The sequence below is a fragment of the Tamandua tetradactyla genome, chromosome 4 (genome assembly GCF_023851605.1).
Source record: "Tamandua tetradactyla isolate mTamTet1 chromosome 4, mTamTet1.pri, whole genome shotgun sequence".
NCBI lineage: Eukaryota > Metazoa > Chordata > Mammalia > Pilosa > Myrmecophagidae > Tamandua > Tamandua tetradactyla.
This window is the reverse complement of record NC_135330.1, coordinates 182,471,489-182,494,263: the sequence shown is the minus strand read 5'-3', so window position 1 is coordinate 182,494,263 and position 22,775 is coordinate 182,471,489. Positions and strand designations below refer to the sequence as shown.

Genomic DNA, 22,775 nt, shown 5'->3' with positions numbered 1-22,775 from the left:
CCCAGGAATCCGCATGTCAATGTATTTTTTTTTAACTGAGACTTCTTTTTGGCAAAAGGTTATTTTGATGTATGTTGTTTAGTTTCCATGTATTTGATGACTTTCTGATTATCTTTCTGTTATTGATTTCTAGTTTGATTCCATTGTGGTCAGAGAACATACTCTGATTTCAATGATATTAAAATTGCTGAAGTTGATTTTATAACCCAATATATGCTCCATCTTATGTGTATGTGCTATGTGCACATGAAAAGAATATGTATTATGTTGTTAGATGGAGTTCTTTAAATGCGAATTAGAACCTGTCTGCTGGTTAATGGTATCATTGAATTCTATCCCTTGCTTGCTTTTTTTTTTTTTGGTCTGGTTGCTCTGTTGATTGAGAGGTGATGAAGTCTCCAACTGTATCTATGAGTTTGTCTCTTTAGGTTCTATCAATTTTTGCTTTCCATATTTTTCAGTTCTGTTTGGTATGGTGATACAAATTTAGCATTGCAATATCTTCTTAGTAGGTAGACATTTTAGCATTATGTAATATCTCTGATAATTTTATTTGATCTGAAGATTATCTGATATTAATATAACTGCTCTGGCTTTCTCTTGATTTAATATTTGCATGGTATATATTTTTCCATCCTTTTACTATTAACCTACATGTATCACTATACTTGAAGTGAGTTCCTTATAACAGCACATAGTTGTGGCTCTTTTTCCTCTCCCTCTCTCCCTCTCTCTGTCTCCATTCTTATCCACAGTGCCAATTTCTGTCTTTTAATTAATTATTAGAACATTTACATCTAATGTTATTATTGTGTTAAGATTTATGTCTGTCATTTAATCTTTAATTTTTTTCCTCTGTTTAGTTTTTGTTTATTTTTTCCTGCCCTTTTGTGGATTACTGGAACATTATTTAGAATTCCATTTTGATTTATCTGTAGTATTTATGAGAGCATCTTTTTGTATAGCTTGTCTAGAGTTTGCTCTAGGTATTGCATTATATATGCATGATTTATCAAAGTCTGCTGGTTGCAAGGTTTTACTAGTTCAAGTGAAATGGAACTTTACATCCTATTAAATCCTTTTACCCTCCCCTGCTTATAAAATAATTTTATTGAATATTTCCTCCACCTGCATTGACAACCACGTCATACAATGCAATAACTTTTGCTTCAATCATCTTGGAAAACCCAGAAGGAAAAAAAACTCTACTGTATTTACCCACACTTTTACTATTTGCATTTTCCTTCGTCCTGATGTTTTAAGATTCCTTTTATCATCTCCTGCCTGTTTTGAGAAATTCCTTTAGCAATCAGGTTTGATCTGACCATGATAATGTCTTAGCCTTCCTTCATTTGAGGATATCTTAATTTCCCCTTTGGTACTGAAGGGTGTTTTCACTGGATGTAGAATTCTGGTTTGACCATTTTTTTGTTTCAACACACAAAAAAAGTCTTACCACTTCCTTCTAATCTCTAGGCTTTGTGATGAGAAATTTGCTATAACCTGAATTATTTTTTCCCCTATAAGTGATGCATCATTTCTCTCTAGCTTCTTTCAAGATATTTTTCTTTATCTTTAGTTTTCAGAAGTTTAACCATAATATGTTTTGGTGTGGACTTCTGAATTTAAGCCTTGGGCTTTGTTCAGTTTCTTGAATCTGTGGGTTTGTGGGGTTTTTGGCCAAACTTGCAAAGTTTTCTGGCATTATTTCTTAGTTTTTCATCTCTGCTCTTTCTCCTCTCTTCTGAACTCCAGTGACCCAATTGTTCTACCTTTGTTATAATCCCATCAATTTTCTCCCTGTAACTTCAAACTGGATAATTTCTATCATTTACTCTTCAGATTGATTGGTTTTCTCTTCTCCATTCTGTTTTTGAGCCTATCCAGTAAGTCTGTTTTTATTTCAGCTGTGCTTTTTATTTCTAAAGTGTCCATTTTGTTCTTATTTATATCTTTGGTTTATTTGCTGAGACCTTCTATGTCTTTGCTGAAGCCTTCTGTTTTATTTCAAAAATGTTTACAAATGCTTGTTGAAGCATTTTTATGATCACTACTTTAAAGTCTTTGTCAGATAAGTCAAGCATCTGTGTTATTTGGTGTTGGCATTTTTTGACTGTCTTTTCTTGCTTCGTTTGAGATCTTCCTGGTTCTTGATGTGATGAATGAGTTTGAAGTGAAACCTGAACAATTTGGGTATTATAAGACCCTGGATCTTATTCAGATAGTGCCTTTAGCATCCCCTCTAACAACACTACAGTGGGTGAAAGGGAAGGTGCCTTGTTAGCATCATTTGGAGCTCGAAGTCCACGTTTTCCACTTGGCCTTCATTCACACCTGGGAAGAGAGGGAGGGACTCCTTGTTACTTAGGGTCAGGGTTGCGCATGTGGTGTCCCCCCAGGGCCTCCACTGATACCATTCTGGGTGAGAGGGACAGGAGTGACTTCTCCCCACATGGCCTCAAGTGACAGCAACAGGGTGGGGTGGCCTCATTACTGAGGGGCAATGAGAAAGTCCTTTTTCACTGCCTCCTCTGTTACTCTCTCGGTGGAGAGGGAAAGGGATACCTTACTACCGCAAAGTGGGGGTGGAAGTACAGCCTCCATATTTGGCCCCCTCTAACAACACCCCAAGGAGTGGGTTAAGGATTCTCATTATAATCTAGTGAGGGCAGAAGTCTAGGTCCCTTCACTCAATCTTTGCTGGGTGGGTTGGGACAGGACTGCGGTATTTTCTTTGGTGTCTGTTAGAATAGAGCAGTTATTGTCTAAAAGTTTTCTGTCTCACTAGGCTGCCCCTTAGCCCAGGGCTAAGGCATGGAGCAGAGCACCAGCCAGTATGGGAGAACCTGCTAAGTTGCAAGGCAAAGGCTCTTAAGGCACTTTCCATAGCACTGCTGCTTAACATTGATATATGATGAAATGAGGTGATGCTGATGAGGCTGATTGCATATGAGCTAACCCTCCTACCTCCAGTTTCAGCCTTTCCTAGGCCACCAGGACCAATTATGTCCTTTTGGAGAAATCTATGAATCTGAACAAACCTTTGGATAGCTCAGAACTGTTGGTCGCTAGTCCTAAACTCTACTTTCATAGCAGAACTCTTCAGAACTCTTCCATATTCCTTTGACCCGACTCCTCTATGTGCCAGCTCTAGTAAAAAGGTTACTATTGTGCGCCACAGATAAGACTCCCTGCCTTAGCTCTACCCTCCTTAACCTGCCCCACCTCACTCTGTCCATTCCAGGCCCGATGCAGCCTGGATCCCATTTCCCAAGGTTTGGTTCTGCCACCCACAGTCAGACCTCTGCCCATGCCTGCCTGTGGCAGTTCCCTAGGCTGTGTTCAACCTGTCACTGGGGCCATTCTCTGCCCTGGCCCTCCCTGCCTCTTCCTGGACTTTCCCTGTGGCCCGTCTCTAGAAGTCCTTCCATGGCTTGCTCTCATCCTAAAGGCATGGATTCTGTCTCAGAGCTCTGCTGGTGTTCTGGCTGCACCTTGGTTTCTGACATATTTAGGTTCTAGGGAAGATTCCATGCTGGCCAGATCTTGGGCTGGGTAGAATTAGCAGGGTTTGGGGACTCCAGGAAGGAATATTTGATGTACTTTCAACTCATAATGTAAGAGGCACCATTGTGAAGGGCACAGACTAAGCCTGTGGGATCACCAACATGATGTTATGGTACTGAGAGGCCAGGCAGGACTGGCAGTTGCTGGATGAAGAGTAGAGGGATCCGAGAGGGATCTGTAATGGACTCACATTTTTGGGTTTCCAAGTTCATAGATCAAAACTAAAGCCTCACTGCTCCGAGAAAACTTGAGGAAATATGGGATGTTTTGAGTTATTGAGAACCCTTGGAATAGGAGGAAGAGGTGACCATTAGATCAGACATCATTGTGTCACCAGGCACCCCAATTATAAATCATTTTCGAAGCACATTTGCAGTTGTTTTCACATATGAAAATATCCCTGTACACCCATAATTTGGCAATGTGCATATAATCAATTGTTTTAAAAACAGAAGTGATGTTGGCTATTATAATGTAAACTGTTTTCTAAATGAAAAGAATTAAAGGAATGTAATTGGAGAAGTATACAAACAGTGGTTAATATGCTGCTTCTTGCAAAGACATATTACAACTTATAATCTTCCTTTATGGGTTTATGTTGTTAGTGTTTAATCAGGCATGTGAATGTATTCAGGTGTTAAACCATTCTATTAGCTGGGAAATTGCACTATTATTTGCTGAGCTGTTTATGTTATATTGTTGTTGGCTCTCTGAGCTTCCTTTTCTCTTGCTCCTCTTTCTCTGGTCTCTGCAATCTGTATAATTGTCTTCTTCACTTTTGTCTTTATAAAGCTTTAAATAGAGTTACTGGGAACGATTAACTGTGTCAGAATCGCAAAGTTCTGGAGCTTTACAGATTAATTGTAGAGACTTGTGCTGATGCTTTAAAAGACATGCAGGGTTTAAAAGACCCATCCTGAGACAAAGTGAAAATGCTGCAGGAAGGACCTGGTTCTAGGGTAGAGACTGGCCATTGGACTCTGGCCAGTGTCCTGTCCCACCAAGGGAGGATTCTCAGGAGAGGAGCCAGCAGAGACCACTCCTGCCACTGACCAACCTACGCCTGCCACATGCGGGGTTCTGTCCTTGGGGACACCAACCTTCACCTACCTCAAAGAGCTGTAATAGCTCTTCATTCCTTCAAAATCTATACTGGAAATTCTAATAAGGATTGGTGACAAGTGAAATGCCAAGAGGGATGCCATCTCTTTGAGGAGGCAACAGTGAAATGTTTACCTAAATAAGGAAATCCCTTTAAAACATGTCTGTATTTATTTGGTCATTCATTCATTCTCTTTGTCTCCTCATAGAGTATATTTTCTGAGAAGATTGTGATTCAATGGTGCCATTACAGAAAGTCAGGCTGATTAGATTTGGAGTGCAGAAATGTATAATCTACTGGCCAAGGTAATCAGTTTAGAGGCCCAGCTTTGAAATCAGTTGCATAAAGTTGCAGAGCTCTTCAAGATGTCCAAGACTGGCCTGGAAAATCAGTACGGGTGTGGTCACTGAAACAAATTCTATTTTTTCAGGTTCTATTTTGGTGTCTTGATTTCAGATAGGGAATCCAATTGTGCTTTAAGAAGTCATTTTGGCAAAGTTGAATATAATACACAAAATGTGTGGATGGGATCACTTTACAATTAAAGAGAAAAGTTGCTTACATGGAATTAAGTATGAATAGGAAAATGAAAACAAAATTATCAGAGGTTAGATATGAAATTTTTATTACCTTGCTGGAAATGTTAATACAGATCTACTACTTGCCGTATGCATGGCTTCTGTTAGCAGAACTTAAATTTAGTTTTTGTTTTTTTTAAGAAATTAACTGAGGGGACAGATATGGAAAAGCTTTAAAGAAAAAGAAGTTTGCTAGCAATTCTCAGACTAATTCATTTGCTTAAATCTAGCTGCTATGATTACCAATTACGATTGAAAGCAGGCAGTATGGCTAAGTAACTCTGAAATTCTTTGTGGAGTAAATTTATAAATTCAGAGTGGTTGATCCTACAATTACTGGAACCAAGAGTGACTGAGAATCAAAGTTGTGAATCCTAAATGTCCGGGTTAAGTGGCCAACTTTATGATTCTGAAATCATGGCTTGAAATCCACACCCATCACTCTGACAGCTATATATGTCGAATAATATGGATAAAAAATTTGTCTCTGTGCTTGACCATTTCAATTACCCAGGTCTATTGGTTACAATGGTAAAAAAGCTTCCTCTAAAATTGTGGTCATGAAAATGAAGCTAAGAGAGAGCTGTGAATGAAGAGCAGAGCTGAATTGGGAGGAGGCTTTGGGCATCATAATACACCAGTGGTTTGCTCCATAAAACAGGGATAGTGTTGGCTCATGACAAAGAAGAGAAAATTGGTGCTACACCCCATAGTTAATGTGACAACATGCAGTTAATGAGTACTTAATGATCCTAGTCTGCTCATTTTTGTCACCCATTTGAGAATGTCACTTGTTTTATACTTAGCCCTGTGGTGTAGGATTAGCTTCATGCTGAAGTGAATTAGTCAAGGTTCTTTAAAAATCAGAACAAAAGTGCTAAAAAATGTATACAGATATGAAGAGACTGAACGTGCATGCATTTTATTCAAGTAATATATAATTAACTTACAGGAATTTGGGACTGAAACATGTGAACAGGCAGGGAATTTTATTTTGCATTTGATAAGACCTGAGCTTTAACATGGAATATTTTTTAACCTGAAATCTTTCTTGGAGGGATATCAAAAGTCATACTATTCAAAAGATCAATCACTATTCTTAGGGGAAAATACTCCTAGAATCTCTGATTCTCACATGCAGAACATAATCTTAAAAGTCTAGTAGCTCTATTTCAAAGTATGCAGATTCAATCATTTATTTAGTTGCTTAATAAAGGTATGTTTTTATTAGGCTTTTATTCTCTGTTTTTGAGTCTGCATGCCACATTTTCCCAGAAAGTCTTCATTTCTATTCTTCATATAGGAAGTGTGTCCTCTGAGGTTCCAGAAAAGAGGTAGAATTTGTCAGTTTTAAAAAACAAAAAGTACAAAGGTCTCTTTCTGTCGTTTGTATGTTCTATAGATAAAGTCAGTTTAGCAAAATGTGTTCACTCTGGCTGCTGTTAATATTCCCATGAATGAATGAAGAATATTTTTCTCATTTGCCGACTTTCGAAATATAATACCCCCGGTCTTGAAATAACTGCAGGCCTACAATTTGCTTACTTTAACACTGAAATTTCACATCCTTAGTCTCTACTCACTAAAGTTTACACTTCATTGGAAATAAGAACTCATTTCTTGTAACAATGTAAAATGAAGACTTTGGAACTAGAAAAGTGGGTGAAAGTGAGATGGTTACTGTTATTTTTAGGTTCAGAAAGGAGCATTAGTTCTGTTATCTTTTATGGGCACAAGTTGACCACTGTAAAAACGAGAGGGAAAGATAATGCAGTTCACAGAACCAGCCATAGATGTCGACACAGTACGTAGCTCCTCAAAACCTTAAGGGCAAAGATAGGTCACCTTGTTGGCTCAGGGGCCTGACTTTTTACCATTAGAGAGTTCTTCCTTTGCTTAAAATGTTGTTATTGGTGGTACCTATCGTTGGGAGGGAAAACACGTTAATAATTTCTCGGCCATTGATGCCCAGGAGTGGATTTAGAAAATTGCTTTCCAATGGGACAGAGGGCTGATAAGTGTGAAGGCATAAAGTAAGAATAGAGGAGTAAATGGGGATGATTGGCCCATACCAGCAGTACTTTGCCAGAGAAATACCAGAGCCCTTGGAGTGGTTGTGCTTGGACAGAGGAAGGACTGGCTCCCTAAAGACACCTTCCACTCGATTCTAAATGAGCCTGGAAATGTTTCTTATAGCTCCCACTGCTTAACTGGTAAAGCCATGTATTTAAAATTCACATGAAAGTGAAGTACTATGGTAATCTGAGTCTGGAAGCAATGAGAGGCAACCCAGATTGTTGCAAGTGCAGCATCATTTTCATTTTGAAATTGAACACTCACAACTCTGAACTTTCTAATTTTGTTATCTTGTGACTCTTGGAGGTGAATGGACCAAACTTATAATTTTATTTTAATAGATCTTCTCTCTAATCTCTGCCCATAAATGTTGCTTCATTACATTAATGTACCTGAAACTGGAATCCAGAGTTGTTATGGAGCTTCCAGGTGGTCCAGAGGTTAAATGCAAAGTTGTCTTGCACAAAGAGATCTGCAAAAATAATTCTGGCTTTGTAGTTTTGATTTCCTTTCTATTGATTTACACTAGGTAAATTTAATTCCAAATCCCAGAGATGGCTGAGCTAGGCATTCAATTGCGGCCTTGTAGTAAAGAAACCATTAAGAAAGTGGAAAGGGGAAAGCCATATAATTTTCTAGGATGAGGAATCAAGGGCTAATTTTATTCCACGATCAAACTTGTGCCAAAAGCTTTAGCAGGACCCAGGTCAGTGCTATCATTTAAGTAAAAGGAATTTCGTGTGTTGGGCATGCATGGAAAAAATGCACACTCATATTCTCTTCATGTAAAATATACACACCTTGGGAAATATAATTCTGGAAATAACAGGAAATAAGAGTTCAGGTGACTGTTCTGCCCAAATGGGTCCCTTATTTAATGCAAATTGAAATACAACCAGTGGTTCCATTTGGGTGTGTCCCTTCAGATTTTTATTTGAAATAACTTAATGCAATTTAAAAACTAATTTCCATCTTAAGTTATTTTCTCAGCCTAATAATCTAAGTGAACAGAAATCTGGCATTCACTTAACAAACACTCTGCCACAGCGTAGTCCTACCCCTCATATGGAAGAAGTACATTATTAGAACAGGAAACAAAACGCAAGGATGCCCCGACCATGTTTATAGGTTCATTGCAAAATAGTGAATTTTACTTCCAGTGGATGAACCTGTCCCCGATGAAAAGCTTGACCCGATAATGATGCAAATGTCTAAATTAACTTTCAAAACTAAATCATCTTGTTGTTTTTTTCTTTCCTTCAAACTACAAGCCCTTCAAATTTTATCTTGCTCTGAAACGAATAAAACCTCAAATTTTAGTTTTACGGTTTAAAATTATTCCTCTGCATTACAAGTTTTGGATGAGGACAGGATGTCAGGGCAGGAGGCTCAGTCGCGAGGGGGGCTGTGTGTGTGTGGGGGACACGAAGACAGATGCCTGTGCCCACAGGAGCACTGAGGCCCATGTGTGAATTAATAAGTACCAGCTGCAGGGTGGCAGAAATGGAACTAAGCGAGTGCCAAGTGGCCACTGGGATATAGCCCGGACTCTACTCGTTTTCTGAGCTGCTCCTCCACAGAACCTGTCTTGCTGGTTTCCTTTCCTCCTTATTCCCAAGCACACCTTTTCAGAGAGCCCGGATCGCCAGATTAAATTTGAGTAACACACCGGATTAGGGGCTTTTAAATAAAGACACCTGTGCGCTTCTGCGAGCACCTCCATATCTGACCCCAGGACAGCCCAGGCAGTTAGCAGGGTTGCCTGTACCTGGCCACCGTGCCACCTTCCTGGAGAGTTCATTAGTGGCTAACTCTTTTTCAGCCTGTGGCCACCGCATGCTCCTGATCTCTGGTATAACGGTGCTTTACCACAACTCTGCTTAGGTAAGAGCCCGCAGAGTGCCGTGTTTCGAGGAATGTGGGCTCTGGAGCCAGGTTGCCTACGTGCAAATCCTGGCCCCACCATTTCAAGTGGACTTGTCAGAACTTAAGTGAGTCACTTCAGCTGCCTGTGCCTCAGTTTCCTCATCTCTGTAATGGGGTCACTAATACCTTCACCCTAGTCTAGATATGAGGATTAACAACTGAGTTAATACAAATAAACGTTTACAACAGTGCAAGGCACCAGGCTTTGTGTTTGGTTTGGTGTTACTATTTGTACTCTGTGCATTCTGGTTTGCAAACTCCCTTTGTTTTTCACAGCTTCTCTCTGGCGCTTAGCCTCAGGTGTGACAGATAAAAACACAGAAATTAAATGTTTGCTGAAAAATGAATGCATCCTCCCCAATAGACCATTTTGATGAGCACAAGGGATGTGAAGAGACTTACCAGGGTTGTGGATTCACAGCCACCCTCAACAGGAAGCTCATCCTACTCATGCTGCCTTCTTGTGGGCATAGAAATCATCCCTTCTGGAAAGCACTGCAAACAACTTCTTGATATTTCCTAACCTCTCCATCCTTTTCAAATTCAACTAAAAACATCTTTTTTCCTCTATTCACTCTCATCATTCTTTTCTTTCCCTCTCCATTTTATTCCATCTTGATTCCCAGTGATTTGTCTTGTGAAAACATTTAACTTTTTTCTTCTGAAAATGCAACATAGAATCCACTTCATCGTACCATTAAGTTCTGCTCTCCAGGCAGGGTCCACCTCAGTTCCTTTAAAATGTATGAGAGAAAGAAGTCGACAGAAGTTTGAGTGTCGAGTGTGTTCAAGAGGTGAGGCTGATAAAAATTTCTGAAATAACTTTTGTTAGCCTTTGGCTGAAAACAATGACTGTTTGGGGGATTAAGCAACAAGACTGATGCCTTCTTTCAAGAAGCGAGTAGGCCTTATGTTGTCATTTTGAATGCCTGGCAGATGCTGCAATTCCAAGGACAAGAGTCACTGGGGTTTGCTCTATCTTGAGGTCCTTATGAGCTATTTGTTTTTAAAATGCTAAAGCTTGTTCTAAAAGCCGAAGTTCTAGCTATTTGCTGTCTTTGTGCAGTCAGATCAGAATGCTGTAACTGATGGCTTTATTAAGCTAGCAGCTTTTCAGTGCCGCAGTTAGAAAACTGGAGATGGTCTTCTTACCTTATCAAAGGGTTATTTATTTATTTGTCATAAGAGTCCTGTGTGTTTTCCATTGAGAGAATAGAGAACTGCCTCACTGAACACATAATCTATTAGCCAGTAATTTGAATGCATTACAGAGCAAGACAGTGTCCTCTGGGGCAGCAGTTTCCAGCCCCAGCAAATTTTAATGCCACCATTTTTATAACAAATATTTTATATTTGCTTACAACTTTGTTTTACCTGAAACGAAAGTCATAGCTAAGATGATTAACCTACATACCTTAAAAATAATCTTGTGCCTTTATTTTAATAAAGGAAATTCATTAAAAAAAAACTGTAATAATAGAAAGTTAATGTGTAACAAATTAGTATATATGTCAATTTCAAATACTTGAGCATAACCATGCAAGTAGACAAAATGAAGTAGACAAACACTTGAATGTCTTTTGAATTAATCAGTTTGGGTTTCGGAGAAGTCAAACCATATTCAAATGACTATTGGAAATGGTCTATATTTGATATTTTAAAATGTAGGCTAAATAAGCACATTTGCATTTATGTATGTATATACAGGGAAAGGATCCCTGTGAGTTTAGCAGCTACAAATGCAGACTGATTCACAGATATATTCTATTATCATGAATTAAATATACATTAAGGCACAGTGTATCCTAATGCCAGGTAACAAATATCTTGTCTATGGAGAAAAATCCTAGCAGGCTTTGATAGATACAAACCAGATTTTCACCTACATGACTGTCCTGAAGGAAAGTAGTGCCAACAGAGAGCCCCTTCCTTGCTGACCAGGTCATCTGTCTGTCCCATGCCTGTCCACCCAGCGCTACAGAGGTCCCGTTTGTGCTGACGGCTTTACGACCCTTTTCTTGAGCAAAACTCAGAAGCCTTATATTGTACCCAATTCAGCAAGACCTTCCAGTCACTTATTCCTTTGCGTTTCCCAAAATATTTCTCAATGTTTTGTACTAGTATTAAATGTCTTTGAAAACTAATACCCTGAGCTTTGAGAGACTCAAAATGCTTCCTGGATGTGAAGGTCCAGTGCTTTTAAGGGACATGGGTAAAGCCTGTTTTTCAAGCTCTTGGACACTCACTCCTCTCCCCATTGCTGTCTGAGAATTCAGCCGTCATTGGCTCAGACAGAAAACAAGTGTCTTCATCAGGAGGCAATTGACACAGTGATTAAAATGGTGTGCTCCACAGCCAGATTCCCTTCTTTCAAATCCCTGCTCAGCCACTCGGTGGCTGTGTAAGCCTGGACACAATCTATTAACCTCTCTGTGCCTCAGTTATCTATAAACTCATAGCAGTTGTTAGGATTAAATGAGAGAATCTGAACAAAGTGCTTAGCCTACTGCCTGGTACCTAGCAAGTACTCAATGCATGTTAGATATCATCAATATCATTTTCCTCAATTGTTGACATTTATCCAACATAGAAGTCATCTCTAGCCTTCTAGTGAAAGTCCCTATTTCATTTCAATTGAACAGGGAGTTCATGAGATTTCTGCAACCTGGTAAGATATTTATATCCTCTGAGACTGAGCTTTTATTAAGTTACATACCAAGTTACAAATAATTTCTATCTTTTGTTAAAACTGAAACTTCTGAAAATAGAGAAGAGTATAGTTAACAATCTAATGAACTTCAAACTTTCTTTTCAGACATAGTTAACATTTTAATTTTACCAGCAGACATGAACTTTGAAAAGTGCTGGGAGCATTTTCCTCCCAGCTTGCTTCTAAGATGGTTGACATTCTTTCCCCATCCCACCCCCCAACCATAAGCGCAAAGTGGAATCCATTCCTCCATCCCCTTTGAATCCGGACCAGCCTGTGACTTCTTTGACCAGTAGGATACAGCAGAAGTGATGCTACTTAACCATCCGATGCAAGGGCTTAAGAAACCTGCAGATTTCCCGTCTTTTCAGATGTTTACGCTGAGACCCTCTTGCTGTATAAAGGCCCAGGCTAGCCATGTGGTTGGGTGGAGGGTCCCAGGGAGAAAGGAAGAAGAAGCCCCCAGTTCTTTCGGCCATCACAGCTCAGGCTCAGACAGGTGAGTGAAGAAGCCCTCCGACTGTCCAGCCCTGTTCATCATCTAATTGAACCACCTGAGGGATCCAAAGTGAGAACCACCCAGCTGAGCCCATTAGACCCAGAAATGTGAGAAATAATAGCCATTTTAATACATTAAGTGTGGGGTGGTTTGTCATGCAGCACTAGATTACTGAGTATAAGGACTAGCCAGGCTCACAGTGATAATGACAGCATGGCATGAATATTATGGCTGATGTAAGAAAATGTGTTATTTGTAGAGGTTCATCTGCCTGAGGCAAGAGGAGCCCTGAAAGCTCTAACAGGCTTGTCTGCAGTAAGCTGACTCTGGGTCCAATGTGGCTAACTTGGGGCCTACAGACAGAAAGCAGAGCAAGTCACATTACAGAAAAGTTGTAGAATTCCTGAGCCTATAGGAGTGGTAATTAAGATCAAGGGCAAGCACAAAGATTTTATTTATTTAAATTCATGTAATCCTACCTCCAGCCTCTACTCACGTGAGTGAAGATGCTTGCCCTTGTGTAGACCTGAATTTAGTAATGTTTTTAAAAAGACAGAATTGGAGCATAAGTTAGATAACCCAAATCTTACTCATCTTTCAAGACCAGCTTAGGTTCCACTTCTTTTATGAAGATTTTCTAGTTCTCTGTAGCCAGAAACAGCTATTCCACTCTTTATTCATTAAAAAATACTGTATATACCCCAGCGAGGCAAATCTACAAGAGCCTCACACTGTGATCCTCCCACCTACATCAGCATTGCCAGAAGTGCTTACTTAAAATGCATATTCCTAGCCTCCCCGACACCTACTGAGTGAGACTCTCTTGGGCTGGATCCTGGGAATCTGCATCTTTAACATATGAGGTACTTGAGAACCTCGGTGGGGGGGGGGGGCAGCCTCTCTGGGCAATTTATTTGTTATTCTCTGGGGACATGTGGACATTTGCAAACACTCTCAGTAGACTCCAAAAGCTCCAAAAGTTCTTGAGGGAAAGAATGAGAACGACATCCTGTTCCTCTTGGTATGAAGCGCAGCTCCCAGCAAAACCCGTGGTGCACCGATGGTAATTATTAAATGCTTTTGAATTTGGTCGGGTGTGACCGGAGGCTCTCATTTTCAGGGGTCTCTGAAAACGAACTTATAAATGAAAGTCATATTTATAATTTGATCCTCGGGTACCGTGGCTATTGCAAAAATATATTCCAAAAATATAGATTTTGGTCTGAACTTCTATAATTTTACTCCCTAAGTGTCCTAAAATTCTAGAATAGGTGTAACTCATATTTGGTGATTTAGCCATGCATAAACTTTGTTTTTCAGTTTGTTTAAAAAATCAGGTCCAGAATTTCCTGCTTCTCAACACCAAAGGATGGTCTATCAGTGTTAATTGAGCACCTATTACTTTGAAGACCCTGAGGCATCTTTGAAGACACAATAGATCAGTGTTTCCAACTTTAATGTGCATATTAACTACTCAGGTGTGTTAAAGGTTCTGATTCTGAGTAGACCTACTCAGAGGCCTGAGACTCTGAATTTCTAACAAAGTCAGGTGCCTCTAATGCTGCTGGTCCACAGACTACACTGTTAAGAGAAAGGCAATAGAAGTGGTGGCTCCACCCTGTTGAAGGTCATTTGGGGACACAAGACTTGAACAGACACATGCATAAAGACAGTTTCCAGTATAACAAAGCCACACACGGGGCCAACGGGCGGTACCTGCATTAGGTGCTTTAGTGCAGGGGCCATAAATTAATGTCCATGGGGGTGGGAGTGGTGGTAGCTGGTAGATGGGTTAAGTGGACTGAGTAGAGGGTGGGGGTGGAGGGAGGAGGGGCTGGGCAAAGCACATGACCTGTCTAAAGAGAATCAGTGATACTCCCTTTCTTCCATAGCTTCAGCCAGTTGCCTCATGTGAGGATGCAGACTCCACATCGTCAGAGCACCTAAATTTTCAAGAAAGGAGATGAGTCTGGATTTTGGGGGGTGAAATCTTAGGATGTCTAAGGATTTGGCAGGCCAAACAAAACAAGCTGACAGGCCGTGTCAGGACTTTTAGCCACCCACGGTGGACTGAGATTTGTTAAGTTTTGAGAGTCAATGGTTATGTTTGTATCTGTTGTCAGAATAACCAGAACCTACTCAAGATCACCAGTGTGAGGTGTGAACAGGGCACTTCCGGTTGAGACTGGCAGCTGTGCAGAGGGGAGCCAAGGACAGTGAGACCAGGAGCGTTAAAGCACTGTGGGCACGGGGTCCCAGAAACAGGATCCTCTTTCCCCCCACATGTGGAAACATCCTATTTATGTTGCTTCTGTTCACAGAATAGAATTCGAAGAAAGAGCAGCTGAGTAAAGCTGAGGTTTTCCTCACATAGTACGTTGTCATTGTGCCCACGTGATTGTTTACTCTAGAAATTTGATGTAACTGTTACTGTTAGAAAGTTGAAATAATGCTTATTTCCTTAATTAAAAAATTTAGGGTCCGATTTAACAAAATAATGCATCTCACTCTACAAAAGTGATGGAAATCTGACAGCTCAGTTTATTCCATGTTTCCTACCTATATGGCACTGACAGATAAACAGATTGTTTTCCCAAATTAGATTTTTTTCAATAAATAGCTTTAATTCTTTAATGATTACAGTTCATAAGTTACTGAACAGAAAATATTCTTAGATTTTTCTTAAGTTCTTACAGATCGTGAGACTAAAGTTACTATTGGAATATGTGAAATATAGTTATAATTGTTATTCATTTTTCCCAATGTTAAGTGACTACCTTCTAGTGCTAGAGAAAATAATACTGAAGATCTGCTAATGTGAAATCCAAAGGTGGTTGAATGTATGGTCGGAATTATGTGCTGTGGATCTACACAAAAAGAGATGGCTACAAAAATGGTAGCACTACAATAAAAGAAATAAACAACATGCTTCTCTTTAACATCTATAGTAAAAGATAATTATGTTCGGTAGAGAGAAAATATACCTATATAGGGGTAATTTATTTTTAAAATTCTTAGTTTTGTAACATTCAGTACAAGCAACTGTACCTGTTATACAATAATTATACCCATTGGTACTGTTTTGCATTACTCCCATTTGAACAAGAACTAAAGAATGCTTTTTACTATGTCAACACATTTTAAATAATGACACATTACCTTTAATTTTCCCATTTGAATTTAAAGTTTTCTTTTGATCAACATTGATTTGTCAGTTATTTCTACATGCAACTTTTACTAAAATATACAGCAAATTATGAAATAGCTTTACAACCCCAGTTCAGCTGTCACTGATGTCATACCTCTGCCAGTAATGGCCGGAAAATGCATAGGGTCTCTCTTTGCACCTTATTTGTATTTATAAATTCCACTTCATTATTGCAACAAGACACCACAGGTAGTGCATTTGTATGGAATTACTGCCTTCTTTTCTGGTTAAAGTCTCTGAGCCTTTAGCCATAGAGCTCATAATACCCCCTGATGTGTTAAATAATCGTCCAGAAATGCACTCCACGCTGGGTCTTATGGCTTCCATATATTTAGTGAGAACATTTTAAGGAAAAAAAGGACCATAATGAAGACTATGTGCAAAAAAAACTCAAAAAAGAATTAGCTATTAAATAAGGTAATGGCCTTATAAGTTCATGAACTTTTGTTTTTTAATATGCAGAAAATTTTAAGAAGCTCTTTAATCTTGCTGCACATGCTCTCTTGGGATATTTTAAATACTAACTTTGAAAATAAATTTTGGTGTGTTGCATGGTAGAGACCTGTGGCTAACTTCTTAAAAAGGTTAAGCTGGTATGTTCTGCATTAAATTACCACTGTCATTCAATTCATTAGAAGAATTTATGGAGTTACAATATGTTTGTAATTTATAGCCTGCTTACTGACAAAGCTTAATGCTAACATATGCCTAATTTGCCAAGGTTATCTCAAGTTCCATTCATCTCCCCCACTAACAATATGCCTCTGATTCCATGCTTCATGGATGAGGTACATGCGGTTTCATATTTAGTGCTATCAATCACAGGTAATTGCCTCTAGCTCCCTGCCTCAATGTTCAAAGTGATTTTTCTGCAGCCTCTGATGACTGATGAGAGCGGGCGGCTTAGCCAGTGGAGGGCGTCGTCTCCCAGCCTTCCTGTAGGGGTAACAACTCCCTGTCAGTCTCCATGGCTGCCTGGGGGGAACCTGGTGGTGTTGCAGTCCTCTCTCTGTAGAGACTTCCAGACCTGATTTGGGAGGTTGTGGTGACTTCAGTGGTAATGCAATTCATGGCATAGCCTGGACTTCCTGACCCTACCAGGTCATCTCTGCCCAGTGGTGGAAAGCATTAATGAGCACCATCAAAAACTGCCCTAATGCACAGATCACCCACAACATTTCAAATGTATGGATATGAAAAGAGGGGCAGGGAGACTCTCCTGTTGCAGTAAGGTTTCTAAATTTCAATATTTTGCTATTCACTGTCCTTTCTGCTCAGTGCAAAGGGCTCTGCTGAGGATATTTTAACTAGGTCATTCCTGCACTATCAACCTAAGAATGAGGCTCTCCTAGCATTGTCTTATACTCTCTGGAAGAGTAATCTTGCCGAAATTTTCTATTCATTTGTGAATTTCTTGATGAAAAATATCAATAGTTAAACATTGGAACAACATAAAGAATGAGTTGCTTAGTTCTTGGTGTGAAGAAAGAATGTAAACGGTATATCTTCAAAGCTAATGTTCTAGAAAGAAATACATGTGGGGGTGTAAGTTCTACATATCAGGGGCTTTGACTGTCCTCTGGTACAGTAGCTGTGCTTGCTGGGAACATGCATATTTACTGTCACAACTAAAGATCTCAAGTAGGGGATGTAGGTTTGTGAACCTAAAATTATCTGAATGTTAGGTATCAAGTCCAACCTTTGCGGGATATGGGAAAAGCACAACAAATAGAAAGAAGCAAACAATTCTAGCAAGTTCCAAAATGATTGCGGAAATTGCAACTTGATGTAATGAAAACGTAGTTTTAAAAGTATTTTTATCTTTTATACAGGAGACTAATAACAGATCTCATGGAAGATGGATTTTCTGGGGAAAAAAGACTTTCAAATCAAAGGAAGAAACCCTTGCTACCAACACGGGACCCATGACTTCAGTGTCTTTGTGAGAATTTGTTACGAATTTCTCAACATAGACCCCAGGTAACCCCATAAGGTATGTGTTCCCTCCTGATGGAGAACCTTGGTTCTTTTCTCTTTGAGCCCCTAATTCTCTTTGGTCAGGATTTTCTTTCTTTATTCATTTTTTTATTAGTACCTTATGGATAACTTTAAAAGCTGAAACCTGGGTTATCAACTCACCGGATTGTGCTAGTGATGTTACTAAAATGACTGTTTCCCAAACATAGAGAGGGAATTTGTGAATCCCAGCTGAAGGATGTATAAGGAATCTCCTGGTTTGACATTAAATGGGTAGCCTATTGTGTTTACTGAACAACTAGCGTGAAATTCCCCCACAGGAAAGAAAAGCACGATTGTTGATGGCCTGATGGAAAAAAAAATCTTGGTCTGGAAAAATGGAAACTGGAAATGACTTTAGGATAAGTCTTTTTATTCAGAAGTTGGGAGGAATATTTTTAAAATATTTCTTTATAGGTGCGAAGGATAGGGAGCTAAGAGGGTGTACTGCACGTTGCTATTCACTGCCTCTGATGAGGGCATGTGGAATAGAATGGCGCTGAGCTCTGGTTTGTAGGAATAAGCCATTTCAGTTCTGGTTTATTCCATGGCTAATTAAGCAAGGTCACTGAATTCTTTTTAGGGCTTGTCAAGAGGCTCGTCATTGGTACGTTAACAAATCCGCTTATCATCTCGCGGGATCCAGTGTGTAGCGATGATCTGCCTGTAGCAGCTTGCTCTGGGTAGAGCATTCTGGAAAACTTTCTTTCATACACATCAGGCATTTGTAGAATCTGAGCGCTCTTCCAATGAGCAGTTCTTTACTAGAGAGTTAAACTAGCATGCATTTTTGTTTAGAATCCTAAGTATATGCGGGTTGTGTTACCTTTTACTTTTTCTAACATGAAACTGAGAAATGGTATTTCATTTGCATGTCTGTTTCCTTGGGAGAGCAGAGGTAAAGGCTTCTTAAGGCAGGGGAGGGCACCAATCCTTAATGAAACCTGAGTCGTCATTGGAAGCAAATAAAGAGAAGATGTATGCTGATTCTGTTCTACTTGATGCTTTGGAATTCTGAAGACCTGAAAAAATTAAAATAAGGAATGCCTGGCAGGAGGACCTCTATGGCAACAGAGATCCAATTCTTTCTGGATCCAGGAAATTCTTAGTAAAATGTGTAAAATAGAAATGCACTCAGTGAGAAGGAAAACTACTGTATGATACATAGGGGAAATGAATCCTTTAAGAAGTGTGCTTCTGTAACCCTAGGTACACATTAAGGGGTATGCTTTCAATAGCCTAGAAGATTCTCTCACTTTATTCTTTATTACTTTTGTTTACCCTCCCCCCACTCCCACTACACACACACACACACACACACACACACACACAAACAGGGTTTCATAAGCAGACCCATTAGTGCTAGGAACCATTCAGCTAGCTGGCATGCTGACATGATATTTGTAATCACCATTTATTGAACACATCTGAAGAGTCAGACACTGTATTAACTCCTTTATATTTATTATTCCCAATTTTCACGATAATCCTGCAAAAGATTTTATTAAAGAGGGTGAGAGTTAATAGCAGAGATATGAAGTAACTTGCCCAATGTTATATATTTATACAGTGCTAGAGAGAGGCACCTTCCCTCAGTCTCAAGTCTGCTGTACAGCACAACTCCAGGAGGCACTGTTCATCACAGCCCTTCTTCACCAGGAGTTCCTACATACACACAAGGAATTATTGACAATACCTGTCCATCAATTTGACTCTATCTAGATTGGATTCCCTTTTCACGTTGAAATTGATAGTGGGCAGAGAAGGGGAAGACCTTCCTTTAGGGCAAGAAGATCTGAGGTTTTGGGGCCTTTGAGCTTTCTGCATTTAGTGAATATGCATGGCTGTGGACCTGGAATTCCTGATGCCGCTGGCTTTCCTATAGAGGGATGTTCAGGGACTGGCAAATTAGATGGAAGATACAACTGATGAGTTCAAGGTCACATTGTGGAAGGTCTCTGATGCCAAGAAGGTTGAAACTTAACTTGTTGGCAGGCAGAAGTCATTGATCAGAGGAGACCCCAGGTCAGTTCTGTGTCATAGGAACATTGCTCCCAAATCTAGTTTGTTAGCATGGATGGGCAGGGAGAGAGATTAGGAGGTGGGAGATCAGTTAGGAGGAACCAACATGAGGTCAAGTTAGAGAGGAAATTATGTTTGGCTAGAGAGGAAACAGTAGTATTAAAAAGAAAATGGTTTTTAAAAATGGAAGCTATTACAGATGTTAATTCTGCAAAATTTTAGAAATTGACTGGACCAGGATACAAAAGGGATGGAATTAAATACAGTTCTAATTCTTCCAGTCTAATTAACTGGAAGGACAGTGGTACCATTAACAAAAATCAGAAGATCAGAGGGAAGTGGTGGATTTCCAGGGAAAGACGATCAGTGTGGTCTGAGACAAATTGGGTTAAGCTGTCCATTGGTTGGTAGGATCAGGGACACTATGTCTGAGGAGTTAATTTTCTATGTTTGCTCTATTATTGTTGATTGTGATGCCCATGTAGTGATCAGTGTGAGATGTCACTGGTATAAAGTTGTACTTTGATTTTTTTTGCACACTTCCCTAACAGGGATAAACTTAACTAGGTTCACACATGCCTACAGGAAGAAGCTCCTTTCCTGTGAGATACATATATGGCTAGCTTGGCTCACCTTCTCTAGAGATCCATATGCATGGACAATTAGTCTTCCCTGCCCCAACTTTATTTTCAGGCTCTCTCATGCTCTTCCCCTTGGCAAAGCCTTTGAGTCTCCACTCTGTCCCATATTAGTCCAACATATACCAGTGGCAGGAGGCAGAACATTGAATGTGAAGATGAAATTTCTGAGTTGGAACATGCAATTGCCCAACCTCTACTCCCCTCTATGCCACTCTCCTTATAACCATGTCAAGAATGAAGGACTTGATGGCATGTGCCTCATCTTTTGGATTTGAGCTTCCTGAGTCTGTTCTCCTGCCTGGGAGGCATGAACCCGGCAGAAGATGATGCCTCAGTTTGGGCTTGTGTCCTAGGCAGGAAAACTCAGCAGAAATGGTTGATAATCAAGTCACAATGCTTCTGTAAAAAAATAAAGGAGGTGGGTAGGAGTAGGTGGGGAGGGGTCTTCATTAGCATAAAATCTGAAAAAAATTATAACAAAGTATTTTTAAATTTTGCAAAAGTTAAATGACTGAAAAATGTCCTCAGCAATGTATACAAAAGAATGGTATAAAGAGACTATAGACGTCAAAGACTAAAGGCTTAAATTCCAGTCTCAGTTTGGCCATTCAATAGCTGTGATTCCAGAGTGATGGCTTCCCTGGACCAGGAGCTTCTCATTGGTGGGATTGGGTATAGGTGAAATCAGATCACCTCTAGGCTTCTTTACAACTATAAATAATTTATTATTCTTGAACCTTGGAAAATACAGTGCTGTAAAATAATAAAATGGTGCCATCACCAGCCCCAGGCCTATTTGCTCTCCCCAGTGTTGAGTCCTTGCACATATCCATCTTACGTGGGGGGTAAGTAGATGATCCAATCCCATCATCACTGTATCCGTCTCCCATGTAAGGTCTGCTATTGCTAGCAGTTGAGCTGTGAAAATGATACTGATAGGAGGGTTGCCTTTTAATTTGAACTCTCCTCTTCAGGCCTCCTAACTCATGAGAAGGGCTGGAAACATCAGCTTTCCTTGGCTATAAGAATCAAACATGTTTCCTCATTTCTTTGGTTTAAAAAAAGAGTGCTTTAATGCATTACTTATCACAGTAAAGATTCTGACCATTGTCAAAAGGCAAAACATAAAATGCCATCATTTCAAAATATTAGTTTTCTTATTTCCATTAACTGATGCTCACACACTAACTCCATCAGTGTCGTGCCTATGATTTTAAGTGATATATTCTGCCTCCATTAAAACGTTTCCCCACAATTAACTGAAATTACTTTATAATCCTTATTATAATTTCACGTGCTTGGAGTGTGCAGGGGGAGGCAGAGAGGCTTCTGTCAACACGCTTCTAACTTGACAAAGACTGTCCCTTACAATGCCAGCATAAAGTGGACAAAAGTTGACACATGTTATAATTGTTCTCTTGCTGATATAGGCTGCATTTGACTCATGGTGTGACTGTGGCTGTGGTTGAATTTGGGGCTGTGAAGGAAACGTGACCCTATGCATTCAGCATTGGTACATGAGAGAGGATCAAAGGTGGGAGACATGGTTTAAAAGTAAAGACATTTATTACAAGATCAAATTTCCCCTATTTTATCATTTCCTTCACAAATCACATTAAAACTTCCTCCCTCTGAAATGCGAACATAGCAACCACCCAATTCGTTCACTTGGGGCTAAAAGGAAAAATTGCTTGTGAGTATTTAGCTGTAGCATTTTCCCTAAATGTGCCCTTTCTGGAGAGAATCTATGATCTCGATATTAAATTGACTTATTCATAAAGTCCCACAAATTTATGCAATTTTTCTGATTCGGTAAAAACAGAAAAAACGTCTAACAGCACAAATGAGTTCAGAATTGTTTTAAATGAGAGACTATATAGGTAAATGAAGTGGTGAAGAGCCATGAGCTGCAATAACTCTTGGAAATAGTCAACTCAGATATGTAAGGTTGAAAAAGATGTAAAATTCCACCTGCCCCATATCTGCATTTGATAGCTAGAATCACGAAGAGAAGACAACATTTCTTGTCACAAAGGAGAAGTCAATTCTAACAAACAAAAAAAATCTACATCTCCCACAGAAACAAAATGACTCCAGGAGGTAGGGCAGATTGTAGAATTTAAATTTACTTAAGTCAGATCGTGTATTTTAGCAGTAAAATTAAGGTGGCTTTTTTCAAAGAGGGGGCTTAAAGGTAATGCAGTTTATCCTGGAGAGTTTTTCATCTATGAGCTGGTGAATTTAATTTAAAGATAAATTCCTTTTTTGTGTGAATAGGTTACATAACAGTTATGTAGGGAGGCATTTTTGGTGACTTAATAAGGAGGAGGGGCTACTGAGAATAAGGAATTTGTTAAGACTGTACTTGGCAAGACATGCAGAATATGTGATGGAACAAGGTACCTGTTCACCTTTCCATATTAATAAATG

At 39.5% G+C, this 22,775-nt stretch overlaps 1 long non-coding RNA gene across 2 annotated transcripts in view; it reads left to right on the top strand.

Annotated features, from left to right (window-relative positions):
- LOC143681573 (uncharacterized) overlaps positions 1–22,775 on the top strand; it is a 70,933-nt gene that overhangs the window by 19,536 nt on the left and 28,622 nt on the right. For both annotated transcript variants that reach the window (XR_013174736.1, XR_013174737.1), the window contains exon 2: positions 17,499–17,659. This is a non-coding gene — a long non-coding RNA (uncharacterized LOC143681573). The remainder of the gene's footprint in view (positions 1–17,498; positions 17,660–22,775) is intronic.